The following is a 12,723-nucleotide window of genomic DNA, read 5'->3' on the forward strand; positions in this document are numbered from 1 at the left end:
AGGAAGCAACACCTTTCACAATAGCATCCAGAAAAATTAAATATCTAGAAATCAACCTAACAAAGAAAGTAAAACACCTCTTTGCTGAAAACTACAATACCCTGAAGAAGGAGATTGAAGAGGATGTATGAAAATGGAAAGATATCCCTTGCTCTTGGGTAGGAAGAACAAGTTTAATCAAAATGGACGTACTTTTAAAATTGTAATACAGATTTAATCAGTCGTGATCAAAATTCCAATAATATAGCTCACATAATTAGAGAAAACAAATTAAAGACTAGGAAAGAACTAGAATAATAAAGTCAATTCTGGGCAACAAAGGTATGGCAGGAAGGATCACAATCCCTGACTCTAAATTATACTGCAAAGCTACCGTGATGAAAGCAGCATGTACTGGTAAAAAAACAAAAACAAAAACATAACCCACAAAACACTTGAGGATCAGTGGTGCTCCATCGATTAGAAGATGCAGAAACTATTCCAGACATACTCAGCCATCTTATCTTTGAAAAAGGAGTCAAAAATATTCACTGGAAGAAAGACAGACTCTTTAATAAATGGTGCTGGAAAAAATGGCTTTCCACATGCTGAACATTAATACTAGATGCATATCTTTCACCATGCACTAAACTAAAATTGAAATCAATCAAGAATGTAAGTATTAAAACAGAAACACTAAATCTCTTGGAAGATAAAAAGGGTAGAACTCTTGAAGTCATTGGTATAGGCAAAGACTTTGTAAACAAAACCCCAATTGCACAGGAACTATCACAAACAACCAACAACTGGCATCTCATCTTATGAAAAAGCTTTTGCACAGCAAGAGAAATCACCAAGAGGGTAAAGAGACAACCCACAGTGTGGGAAATAATTTTTGCCAGCCATTTCTCAGACAAAGGCCTACTACTAGAATATATAAAGAACTTAAAAACTTCAGATGCCCCAAATTAAAGACCCAATGCAAAAATGGGGGTCTGAAATGACTAGCCACTTCTTAGATGAAGAAGTAGAAGCAGCAAATAAATATATGAAAAAAATGTTCAGTAGCCCTGGTCATTCAAGAGATGCAAGTTAAAACAATGCTGGGCTTCTAGCTCACCCCAAAAGAATGACTATTATTAAAAAATCAACCAATAACAAATGCTGGCAAGGATATGGGGGAAGAAGAAACACTTCTCCACTGTTGGTGGGAGTGTAGACTGGTACAACCACTGCAGAAATCAGTGTAGAGATTCCTCAAATCTAAAACTAGAGGTTCCATTTGATCCGGCCAGTCCCCTTCTTGGTGTCTTCCCAAAAGAATTAAAAGCATCACATCACAGCAATATATGCATACCCATGTTTGTCATAGTATGTCTTGGAAATAGCCCAATGCCCATCAACCAATGAATGAGTAACGAAGATGTGGGGACTACATGGTGGACCACTACTCAGCCACAAAGGACAAACTTGAGACATTTCTAGGTAAATGGATGCACCTTTAAACCATACTCTTAAATGAAATAAATTGAAACACATGTAAAAACCACATTGCTTCTCTGGTGTGGGAAGCTGTCTCCCAACAGCAGCTTAGGCTGCTATAGATCTCATCTGCAGAAGAAGAGGAGAAAAAGGCAGAGGAATCCCTTGCTACAAATGAGTTTAGGGAGAGGAGTAAAGTGTGGGAAAAGCAAAGAATTTTGTAGAAAAGCCCCACCCTGAAAAGGTTGGAGCGGTTTGAGCAATGAACCTAACAACAATGCAATGTCATGTTTTGTGAAATCCTCTAAAGAAGGCAAAAGCGAGTGTCATTGGCTAGGTTCCGTGTTAAATATGCATGAAAAGAAAAAGTTTCCACGGGTGCAATAGATAACAGTGATTCCATTAGTGAAAGTGAAAGTCATCCTGCACAATAACCTCCTTCTCGTCTCCTTCAGATCAGCCACAAATGTTTTTAAAGGCAAGTACAGGTTAATTTGCTTCTTTTTCTTTATATTTTGTATTTTCTTTATTATTTTGTATTAAAGTATCATAATCATTTTATATGAATGTTTTTGGGTTGTGGAACAGATCATCTGAATTTCCACTATTTTTTAATAGGGAAATTCACTTTGATATACAAGTGCTTTGAGTTGCAAGCATGTTTTGAGAATAAATTATGCTCAGAAAACAAGGATGTACTTTAATTTCATCTTTACTTTCAAATGTTAGTTTAACTGTGTTTGGAATTTTAATTTAACAGTTACTTTCCCTTCAGTACTTTGAATATAATTTATCTTAGATAACTAGGAATAGAAGAAAAATTTCTTAAGCTTTAAAAGGGTATCTACCAAAACCTATCACAAATATTATTCTAAATGATGAAATGTAAAGGCATCATATTTAAAGTCAAGAACAAGACAAAGAAAAAATATTCAAAGATAATTTTATTTTAGTTGCTAAGAACAAATATACAGTACAACTTTTAAAAGCAGTGTATAGCTAGATTTACTTAAATTAAGTCAGCTTTCAACTGATTTAAATCTGAATCTCCATCTTTAATTTAGTCCACTTACATTATTGTGATTATTTGGTTGCTTATGCTCTGATGGATTTATTATTTAATCTTATTTCATGCTTCCTGTTCATCATTTTTTCCTTTTCTGTCTTCTGTGCAACCGATTAATGTCCTTCAAATGATTGTATTTCTATCTTTTATACTTACTTTAAAAATTAACAAATATACTCTTCAACAATCTTGTATGTTATTTAATACCTCTCTTTTAGGATAAAATAAAAATGTTAGGATATTTTACTGAATCATTCTTCATTTCTCTTCATATATTATTTCTATTACCTAAAGTTCTATTTATGATAACCTTGGCTAGTCCCCTGGACCTTGGAGGGACCATGGAGCTTTGACTGCCCCTTCCCACCTCAACCTTCTGGATGTAATCCTGCTGTGGATCTTCAGCTGTCCCTCCTCCTCCCAAGACCTTTTACTGTGGTGGATTAACATTACTGGGCTGATGGGACACTCAATAACTTCTCATCCAAACAGAGGATCTCAGTGGGCTTGTGTCAGTATGATGATTTTGCCCCTAAAATAGAAGACTTCAGTGGGTAAACAGGAGCAGGAGAGAAGTCTCCTTCAGCTGTAAGACCTTGGGGAACCTGGCAAGAGTGTGGGTGAGTCCTTCCTCCATACAGAGAACATCAGGTGGGTTGAAGAGAGTGCCAAAAAGGCCTCCCCCAATCTGGAGGAAATCAAAAGGACCTAAGAGACACCCAGTGACACAGTAGGGCCCCAGCTGAGACAAACATTATAGACAGGAAATTTGGTGGCCTGGAACAACCTGAAGATATAGTAACAGCAGGAGCTAATGGTTGACTTAAATCAATAATCCTAGGCTAGCCAGCCTAGAAAGAGTATAGGACTCACCCAACAGGCCCTACAGGAGAATTCAGGTGACTGGCCCTCCTCTTCATTGTGGTATCCAGCAATTGGACAAACATCAATCACACAGTAGGACCCTAAGGTATGCACTATCTACAGTTGAGACTAGTGAGATTGAAAGCCCAAACATTAGCCCAAAAGGTGAAAATTACAAAATTAAAAATCAAAATGCAATCTCAAACATCTAGTCCATCAGGAGCAAGTACAGAAGACATTGAAATAGAGGACATTAAAAGGCATACACCACAGGCTGGGGATGTAGCTCAGTGGCATAGCGCCTACCTGGCAAGCATGAGGTCATAAGTTCAATCCCCAGTACCAAAAAAACCCAAACAAACAAAACAAACAGAAAACAAAATAAAAGTCATACACCTGAAATTTCTGCAAAAATAGCAAGTGAAATAAAGAAACAAATCCATGAGTCTATGGAGGAAATGAGATTAGAAATAATTTCCTAAGTAAAGACAGAAATGACAACCTTAATAAAGGAGTTGCTCAGCAGAGATACAGAAGACATAGATTAAACAAAGGTACAGGCTGGGGATTTAGCTCAATGGTATAAGCACTTGCCTGGTAAGCACGAGATCTATGAGTTCGATCCCCAGTACAAAATAAACAAAATGAACAAACAAACAAACAAAAACCCAGAACTGGAAAAAAGTACAGGAGCATGAGAAAATGATGGAAACCTTGAATTAATAATATAGAAAGAAGTAGAATACATGAAACAAATTCAAAGAGATATTCAAGAAATAAAAAATTCTATTGAAAGCTAGTGAAGCTGAGGATAGAATTTCAGACCTCGAGGACAGGATCACAACTAGCAATCATGAAAAGATAGGACTTTTAAAAATAACAAGGCAGCATGAATGACAATTCAACAGCTTCAAGATGACACAAAGAGAAACAACATAAGATTAATAGGCATCAATGAAGATGCAGGAGTCAACATGAATCACATCAATAAACTATTCATAGAAGTAATAGCAGAAAATTTCCCAAACATGGGGTAAGAATGTGATACACAGATAAGTGAGGCATATAGAATGCCAGACAGTCACAACCAACATAAATCAACACCCAGACATAATAATTAAGATCTCAGACATACAGCATAAAAACAATACTAAAAGCTGTTAGAGAAAAGACACAACTTACCTTTTGTGGGAAGCCCTGTAATTGGCTGCCACTGCAGGCAACCCCACCTTAACTCCCTCTAGGAGTTAAGTTTGGAGTTAAGCAACACCTTGCCTAGCTTGTTTGGCCCATTCAGGGATTATGCTTATGAGCCCACCCATGGGAAATTTGAAAATTTGATTTAACCTATAACCCTCGGTCCTGCCACTGTTGCTAAGTTACCTGCTGACGTCTCAGAACCCAACTCCCTCCTCCCCCAGTACCCTATATATTTGTTACTTTTTCCTTGAATAAACGAGACTTGATCAGACTTCTGCCTTGTCTCCATTCTTTGCGTCTCTTGTCCCCTTTCATCCCCACTCCTCCTCTAGGGTCTCCGTGGACTTACCCGCAGGCCGGGACAACCTTTGAAGGAAAGCCCATTAGAATCGTGACAGACTTTTCAGCACAAACCCTCAAGTTCAGCTTGGACAAAGCTTAAAGTATTTCAAGTCCTGAAAGAAAACAAATTTCAACCCAGACTGATGTACCCTGAAAAACTTTCTTTGAAATTTAATGGAAAAATAAGATGCTCCCACGATAAAGAACAACTAACGAAATTCATGTCTACCAAAACAACTCTAGAAAGAGTACTGAAGGACATTCTAGATATAGATAAAAATGATTGCAATTTCCAGAACAATAACAGAAAGAAACTGCCAGACAGGGCAAACAATTAAACAAGGGGGAAAATCAGAAAACCAACAACAGGAAAATAACATGACAAAGTTGAGCCAGTACATATCAGTTATATCCATCAATGTAAATAGCCTCAATTCACCTATTAAAAGAAATAAATTGATGGAATGGATCAAGAAACAGGATCCAACAATATGTTGTATACAAGAAACACATCTGACTCAACAGGAAAGTCACAGACTAAAATTCAAAGGATAGAAAACAATATTCCGTGCAACAGGAACCCAGAAAAAAGCAGGAGTAGCTATTCTATTTGCAGACAAGGTGAACTTCAAACCAACTAGTGATATTTAATGCTTAGTTTTCTCTTAATTTTTTTGAAATTCTGTAACCTTTCTATCCTTTTTTCTGTTCTGCTTTTTTTTAAAATAAAAAAAAATGTTGAATAGTGCTTTTGTTGCTATTGTTTCATAGAGTGAATATTTACTTGGATTTTTCTACACATTTACCAATGATCTTCCATTGCCTGTCGGTCTGTCTGTCTATCTGACAGTGTTTCTCATATGATATATGCAAGGTATGAATTTACTACATAGACCAGGGTGGCCTTGAACTTGTGATCCAATTCAAATGAATACACTAAACAATTCAGCAGTGTTTAGCATATTCAGAATTTTGCTGCAACCAGCATAATTAGTTACAGAATATTTGCCCGTCTCTGGTAAGTGGCTGCGGTGTGGCTGGCTGCTGCCCTTCCAGTGGGAGAACCACCAGTGTCTCCTGAGATCTGCACCATGTTGGAACTTAGGACGCTGGGAAACCAAGCAAACACCTCCCCTCCCTGGTAAGCAGCAGTGGTGTGGCAGACTGCGGCCCCTCCAGGGGGAGAACCACCAGCAGCTCCTGAGATCCACACCATGTTGGAACTTAGGATGCTGGGAAACCAAGCAACCAGCTTGCCTCCCTGCTAAGCAATAGTGAGCCTACTGGTGCGCAGGCTGAGAGTCAAACATCCCACTTCCCCTACCCCCCTTTTTCTGTCCCCCCGTTAGCAAATGGGAACCAGAGATCTGAGCATCTCCTGGGAGGCTGACCATAGCAAATAAGGGGGACTTCCTTCTACCATCTCTTTGAAGGCAAATATTTTTATTACTATTTTGCTCTATTCTGATTAATGGGACTGCTCTATTCAAATTCTGTTTTGATAAATTCTATAAATTTCATTTTATTTTGATATGTGTTTGAAAGAACAACTATTGTAAAGATAACAAAATATACTGTAATACCTACTGTAATGTAGGTCTTACATTACTGTTATCCCAGTAACCTGCTGTGAAGTTCTGTACCAATTTCACTGTATGATCTTAGTTGGCTTTATTCTGTCTTGTTCTGTTGTATTTTACTACTTTCAAAATAAAATTTAAAAAAAATTACAGAATATTTTCATTAGTCCCAGAAAAAATTTCATTCTTACTGGCAGATATTCCCCCCGCCCAAGTCTTAGGCAACCAGTGATCTGCTTCCGTCTCCGCAGAGTTACCTACCCCAAGTATTTTGGAGGAGTGGAATCATACATTACAGGATCTTTTGTTATGGACTTGTTTCATCCTAGCATTTTCAGAGATCCCCTATGTTGTAATATGCACTGGTATTTCATTCCTTTTTATAGATAAATAGTTGTATAGGTACACCACATTTTATAGTTCCATTTATCAGCTGATGTTCGTTTGGGCTGTCTCCCACATTTTGGATTTTACAAATACTCCTGTGGCAGTGTTTGTGTGGACTTCGTTCACTTCTTTAGGGTACGTAAGTGGACTTACTAAGTCAGATGGTGACTTAGGCTTTTGAGGAACTCCCAGAGTGTACTTGAGAATGTTGTGCAGTACAGCAGAGTCCGAGGGCTCTCATTTCTTCTTACCCTCACCAACAAGTGTCTTTTGCTTACAGCTTTTCTAAGTGTGTGTGTGTGTCATGGTTTATGTCTGTGGCCCCCAGGCCACATGAATTTGCATTGTGCATTTGTGATGGTTCATTGTCTAGGGCTTGGATTGGTGGTGTCAGTGCTCCACCCACAAAGGGGTGGAGCCAGGATGTGATGTAATGGCGGGAAGAAGGCATGTCTTGCTCTTTGCGGGTTCCTGCTTGCTGTTTGCAGCTGCTGTGGACTGCGGCCCTGCCATGCCCACCTGCCTTGGAGCCAACTGAGTATGGACTGAAACCTCCAAAAACTGTAAGTAATAAATCTTTCCTTTCCCAACTTGGGCTTCAGGTAGTTTGTCTCAGCAATGAGTAAAAGTAACTATGACAGTGTGTGAAATGGATTTTCTCTGTGGTTTTGGTTTCCATTTCCCTGAAACATCTTTTCATGTGTCTTTTAGCCATGTGCATATTTTCTTTGAAGATTCAGTCGATTTACTCAACTCCACAATTGGGCTGTCGTTTTATTATTGAGTGTGTTTTTTATATAATGTACAAACAAGTCCTTCACCTGATAGGTAATTACATCCACTTCTTTCCCAACCCGTTTTTTCATTTTTTTCAGTGGTGTTTTTTGAAGCAAAAAGCTTTAAATTTTGACAAAGTTCCATTTGAGTAATTTTTTCTCTTGTCGTTTACGCTCTTGATATCACATCTAAGAAGAATTTCCCTAACTTGAAGTAATGAAGCTTTATCCTTGAAGGTTTTTAAAATGAATTCTATGATTGTAGGTCTTACATTATTTACAGCTATGATCTGTTTTTAGTTAACTTTGGTGTATGGAATGAAGAAGGATTCCTAATTCATTCTTTTTCCTTTTTTTTTTGTCTTTTTTTCCTTTTTATTGGTACCAGGGATTGAACTCACGACTGCCTGCTTGCAAGGCAGGCACTTATGCCGCTGAGCTAAATCCCCAGCCCCTATTTTTTCTTTTTTTAATAATTTTTATTTTAAAGAAAATAAAACCAAGCAAAACAAAACAGAATAAAGCCAACCAAAATAAAACAGTGTAAGTAACACAGAATTTCAAAACAATATAGTAGGAAATCAACAGTAGTTATCATAATGCCTTTTGTTGTCTTCAAAATAGCTACCCATACTTTCAGACATAGTAAAACAGAACAGAATAGAGCAAATAAAAACAAAACAATGAACACAATAAAGGACTTCAAAATAAGATAATAGTAAATCCAAAATGGCTACTGTAATACATCTTGTTATCTTTGAAATAGCTGCCTATGCCATCAGATATAATAAAATCAAACAAGGCAAAACAGAATAAAACCCAATCAAACAAAAAATGAAAATGATATAGGACCTCAGAACAAGATATTGAGGAATTAACAGTGGCCGGTATCTTCACAAGGAGATCTGCCACAGATGCTGCATTGCATATTGTTACCCTCTGAATTGATGATCAGACTCCTGGCTTTAGGCCTTCAAAGTCAGTGAAACACTAAAGCATTCAGTCGTATTTTACCTCAATAGCTGTCATCACAGCCTGTGCTTCCCCAGATCAGCCGGTTGCTTAGGATGGCGGTGGTGTGTGCCAGAAGAGGCTGGTGTCTGGTTCTCCTCCCTGTGGCCCACGCATGGCGCCGACTTGCAGGAAGGGCTTGGCTTCTTGTTGGTTTCTTGTTCTCCTCCTCCACAGTCCATGAGTGGCACCACCTCATGGGAAAGGGCTGTCATCTCCCTGGTACATTCTGATAGCTATCCAATTACCCCACTACCACTTGCTGAAAAAAACACTTCTTTCCATACTTAGTGTCTTATGTCCTTGTCAAAAACCAATTGATTATAAATGCAGAATAAATAGAATAAAATGCAATATATTTAAATAAAAATGAACTTTTTGTTAGCATAAAATATTTTTATTAAATAACATTATATTGTAAAAACTAACATTTAATAAAAATAAATTTTCTGAAAATAAAAATATTTGTTTTTAAGATGAAAATATTGGGCTGGGGATTTAGCTTAATGGCATAAGCACCTGCTTTGCAGGCACATGGTCATGAGTTCGATCCCTGGTGCAAAAAATAAATAAACAAAATAAAATAAAATGACAATATTAGGGTCGGGGGTTTAGTTCAGTGGCACACTGAACTGGCAAATGCAAGGTCATGAGTTTGATCTCTGGTACCAAAAATAAATAAATATAAAATAAATAAAATAAAATGAAAATATTATTTTAAAGACAAAATATTTTGGGGCCCTAAATCTATTTTCTTCATCTGTCTGTTGTGTGTGTGCATTATCGGTTTTGAACCAGAGCTTTGTGCATATTAGGTAAGCACTCTACTACTGAGCTATAGCTCAGCATCCCTTTCTTTCTTGGGAGGACTGAAACAGGGTCTCACTAAGTTGCTCAGACTGAAATCCTTCTCCCTTCGCCTCCCAAATAGCTGAAATTATAGGTTTATGACTGTTTTTAAGCTGCTAGCAAAAGTAGCAAGTAACTTTTGCTACTAAAAGTTAGCTTTTAGTAGCAAACTAAAAGTTTGTTATTAATTTTGAAACATGGAACTGTGAATCTTTCAACTTGATTCTTCATTTTAGAGATTTTTTGAGTATTCCTTGTCCTTTACATTTACAAAAGCCAGCTGGAATTTTGGTAGAGATTTAATCTGTGAACGAATGTGGAAGTATTGCCATTAACAATAAGCCTTTCACTTAGTTTAGACCCTGTGTCAAAACAAAAAGTTTTTTAAATGTCTGGGAATGTAACACAGTTTTAAATTACCTGGGTTCTGGTTTTGAATGCCCAGTGCTGAAAAACAGAAGAATAAGTCTTTCAATCCATGAACATGGGATGACTTTCTATTAATTTAGGTATTTTTTTCCTAAGTACTGAGGGTTGAACCCACGGCTTCCTCTGTGCTACACAAACACTTACCCACTGAACTTTATCCCCAATGCCTTTAAAAATTTTGTTTTGAGGCAGGGCCTCACTAGATTAGCTTCAAATTTGGATCCGTTTGCTTTAGCCTCTTGTCTAGCTGAAAGTACAAATGTTTACCACAACACTTGGTCAAGAAATTCTTTGATATCTTTCAACAATATCCTGTGGCTTTTAGAGTGCAATTTAATTTAATTTTTAATTTTTTAAATAAATATACATTTGCAACACATAGTAATGACATTTATCTTTGGGGATTTGTACATAAACATATTTATCATTTTATACTTATTTTATTAAATTTATTCTCAAGTACTTTTAAATTCTAGTGATAATGTAATTGCTTCTTCCTTTCATTTTCAGGTTGTTCATGGATGACTTACTGCTTCCTTGACTCTTACTTCATGGATTCTTTCTTTTCTTTTTTTTCCCCTAAAGTATATCCTTAGTAGTTCTTTTTTTAAAAATCTGTGATTGGAACATTTTGTCAGTCCTTATCTCAGAATGCCTTAATTTCACCATCCCTTTTGAATGATTATTTAGTTGGGTACAGAATTTAGGTCAATGATTCTGAAAGCATTTTTCTATTGCATTTGACTTTAATCCTTGCTACTGAGATGTCAACTCTCAGTCCACAAGCCATAGACAGTGTGCCTTTTTTAACAGATGATTTTTAAGTTGTTTTAAGGTTCATTTTTGAGCTCTACAATTTCACTGTATTCATGTGGGACTTACTGTATTTATTCTATTCAGTGTTGGTTGTGCTTCTTCAACTGGAGGGTTTGCGTTTCAATTCTAGAACACGCTCAGCCACTAACTTTTTGAATATTACATTATAGCTAGTTTCTCTTTCAGAACTCCTGAATATTTTATATTTGCTCATTTAATTCTCCTAATATGTTTATTTTGCTATAAAAATCTTATTCTTAGCTGCATTTTGAATACTTTTAGTTCTATATTCTAATTTTTGTTGTGACTTTAAAAAGGAATACAGAGTAAGGAGGTTAACTCTCCTCACAAATATCAAAACAACTGGAGTTTCTAGGAGGAAGTTTTTTCATAAAAAATACTATGCCCCATGCCCAGGATACCTTTTAAAAACAGAGAATGGTCCTAAGGGGGCTGTGGTGTGTGTATGTGTGTGTGTCACTGGAACTGAACACAGTACTTTTGCATGGTTATATTTCCAGCCTTTTTGCATTTTTTATTTTGAAATAGGTGCTTATTAAACTAACTTACCCAGGCTGGGATCAAAATTCTGACCCTCATGCCTCAGCCTCCCAGAATGCTGGGATTACAGAAATGTGCTTATTTTTTAAAGTCAATATTGGTTAGACGATTGGATTTATGCTAAGGGAATATTTCTGAAGGTTCACTAGGAAGAGATAAGTTATTTCATGATTATGATTTGCTGTCCCGGTTCTCCTGTTGCCCTTGATAGGGTGATAGGATGCAAAGAACATGGGATTTTGGGTCAATCAGACTGGGGTGGGACTTGGGCAACTTAATTCTACCCTCACTGCATTTTTCTGAGTCTTAATTCCATCATGCATGAAATAAATCCAGCAGCCCCGTCATGAATAAGGAATGATATGATGTATGTAGAGAGCTTCATGTAAGTCCTAGACAATAGTGCATTGATACTTGTATCAGAATCTTAGTCACAGCTAGCATCCTCATAGTTATCCTCATTGATAATATTTAAAACCTCACTAGTCATGTCCATCATAGCTCTTTCTGTGATCTGACCTCCCCAGAAGAAATAAATTAATAATGGACAAGGTGGGGGTTGCAATGATTCCTTGGGGAACCTTCTGTGGTGATATTTTATACACTTTTCACCTGCAGCAGCCCCCCTGTTCAATCCTTTCATTTGGTTGGCCCCAAATGAAACATTCTGGGGTGCTTTCTTGCCACATCCAGTGTAGTATAAAGTCTATTTGGGAGCCACACCCTGTAAGAAGGACCTCCAGGACTCTTAAAAGATAAACACTTAGAAAATTGATGCAATTTAAATCAAACTGTTATAAACACATGTTCCCTGTAATTTTTCAAACTAATATATTTAATTCTGTCTGGCAGCAGAGTCCAAATTGAATTCATACTAGATAGATGAGTACATTGGAAAAAGATAATATACTGATGCAGGATCACTCTGCCTGGGGTGAGGGCAGCCGGTGTTCCCACAAGATGATGCTACATTCTGCAACTGCTGCTTCCCCAAAGCCAGCCTCATGAATTCCTTGTGATATTCATGGCAGGAAATGGCATTTTCCTATAAGCACATTTTAGTGACTAACATCCCTATATGTGCATGCTTTGAGGTCTTTTCCTGGGAGGGTCAGCTTGACTGTAGAGCAACCAGGATGTACAATGAATCCCATCATTATCAAACAACATCATTTAGCACACACTGTCATTAACTAAAGCACAGACAGTGCTTGTGCCAAAGGCAGAACTGCGACTTCATTGTTAACGTCACTACTTACTAAAGGTGGGGAAAACCTTATCTAATTTGTTGATGCTTGTAATCAATACTTATCATATACCATATGTGGGCTAGGAACATAGCTATATTAATGTATAATTGTGTGTTTTTACCTGTTGAGTT

At 37.1% G+C, this 12,723-nt stretch overlaps 1 long non-coding RNA gene across 1 annotated transcript in view; it reads right to left on the reverse strand.

The window, feature by feature from the left end:
- Window positions 1-12,723, reverse strand: part of LOC111755696 (uncharacterized) — a 74,788-nt gene that overhangs the window by 17,530 nt on the left and 44,535 nt on the right. Inside the window, exons 3-4 of the long non-coding RNA XR_002790243.2 lie at window positions 9,957-9,983; window positions 8,691-8,881 (exon numbers count right to left, since the gene is read on the reverse strand). This is a non-coding gene — a long non-coding RNA (uncharacterized LOC111755696). The remainder of the gene's footprint in view (window positions 1-8,690; window positions 8,882-9,956; window positions 9,984-12,723) is intronic.

This window comes from Cavia porcellus, unplaced genomic scaffold (assembly GCF_034190915.1).
Source record: "Cavia porcellus strain 051 isolate PalLab524CR breed Dunkin Hartley unplaced genomic scaffold, mCavPor4.1 scaffold_7, whole genome shotgun sequence".
Lineage (NCBI taxonomy): Eukaryota > Metazoa > Chordata > Mammalia > Rodentia > Caviidae > Cavia > Cavia porcellus.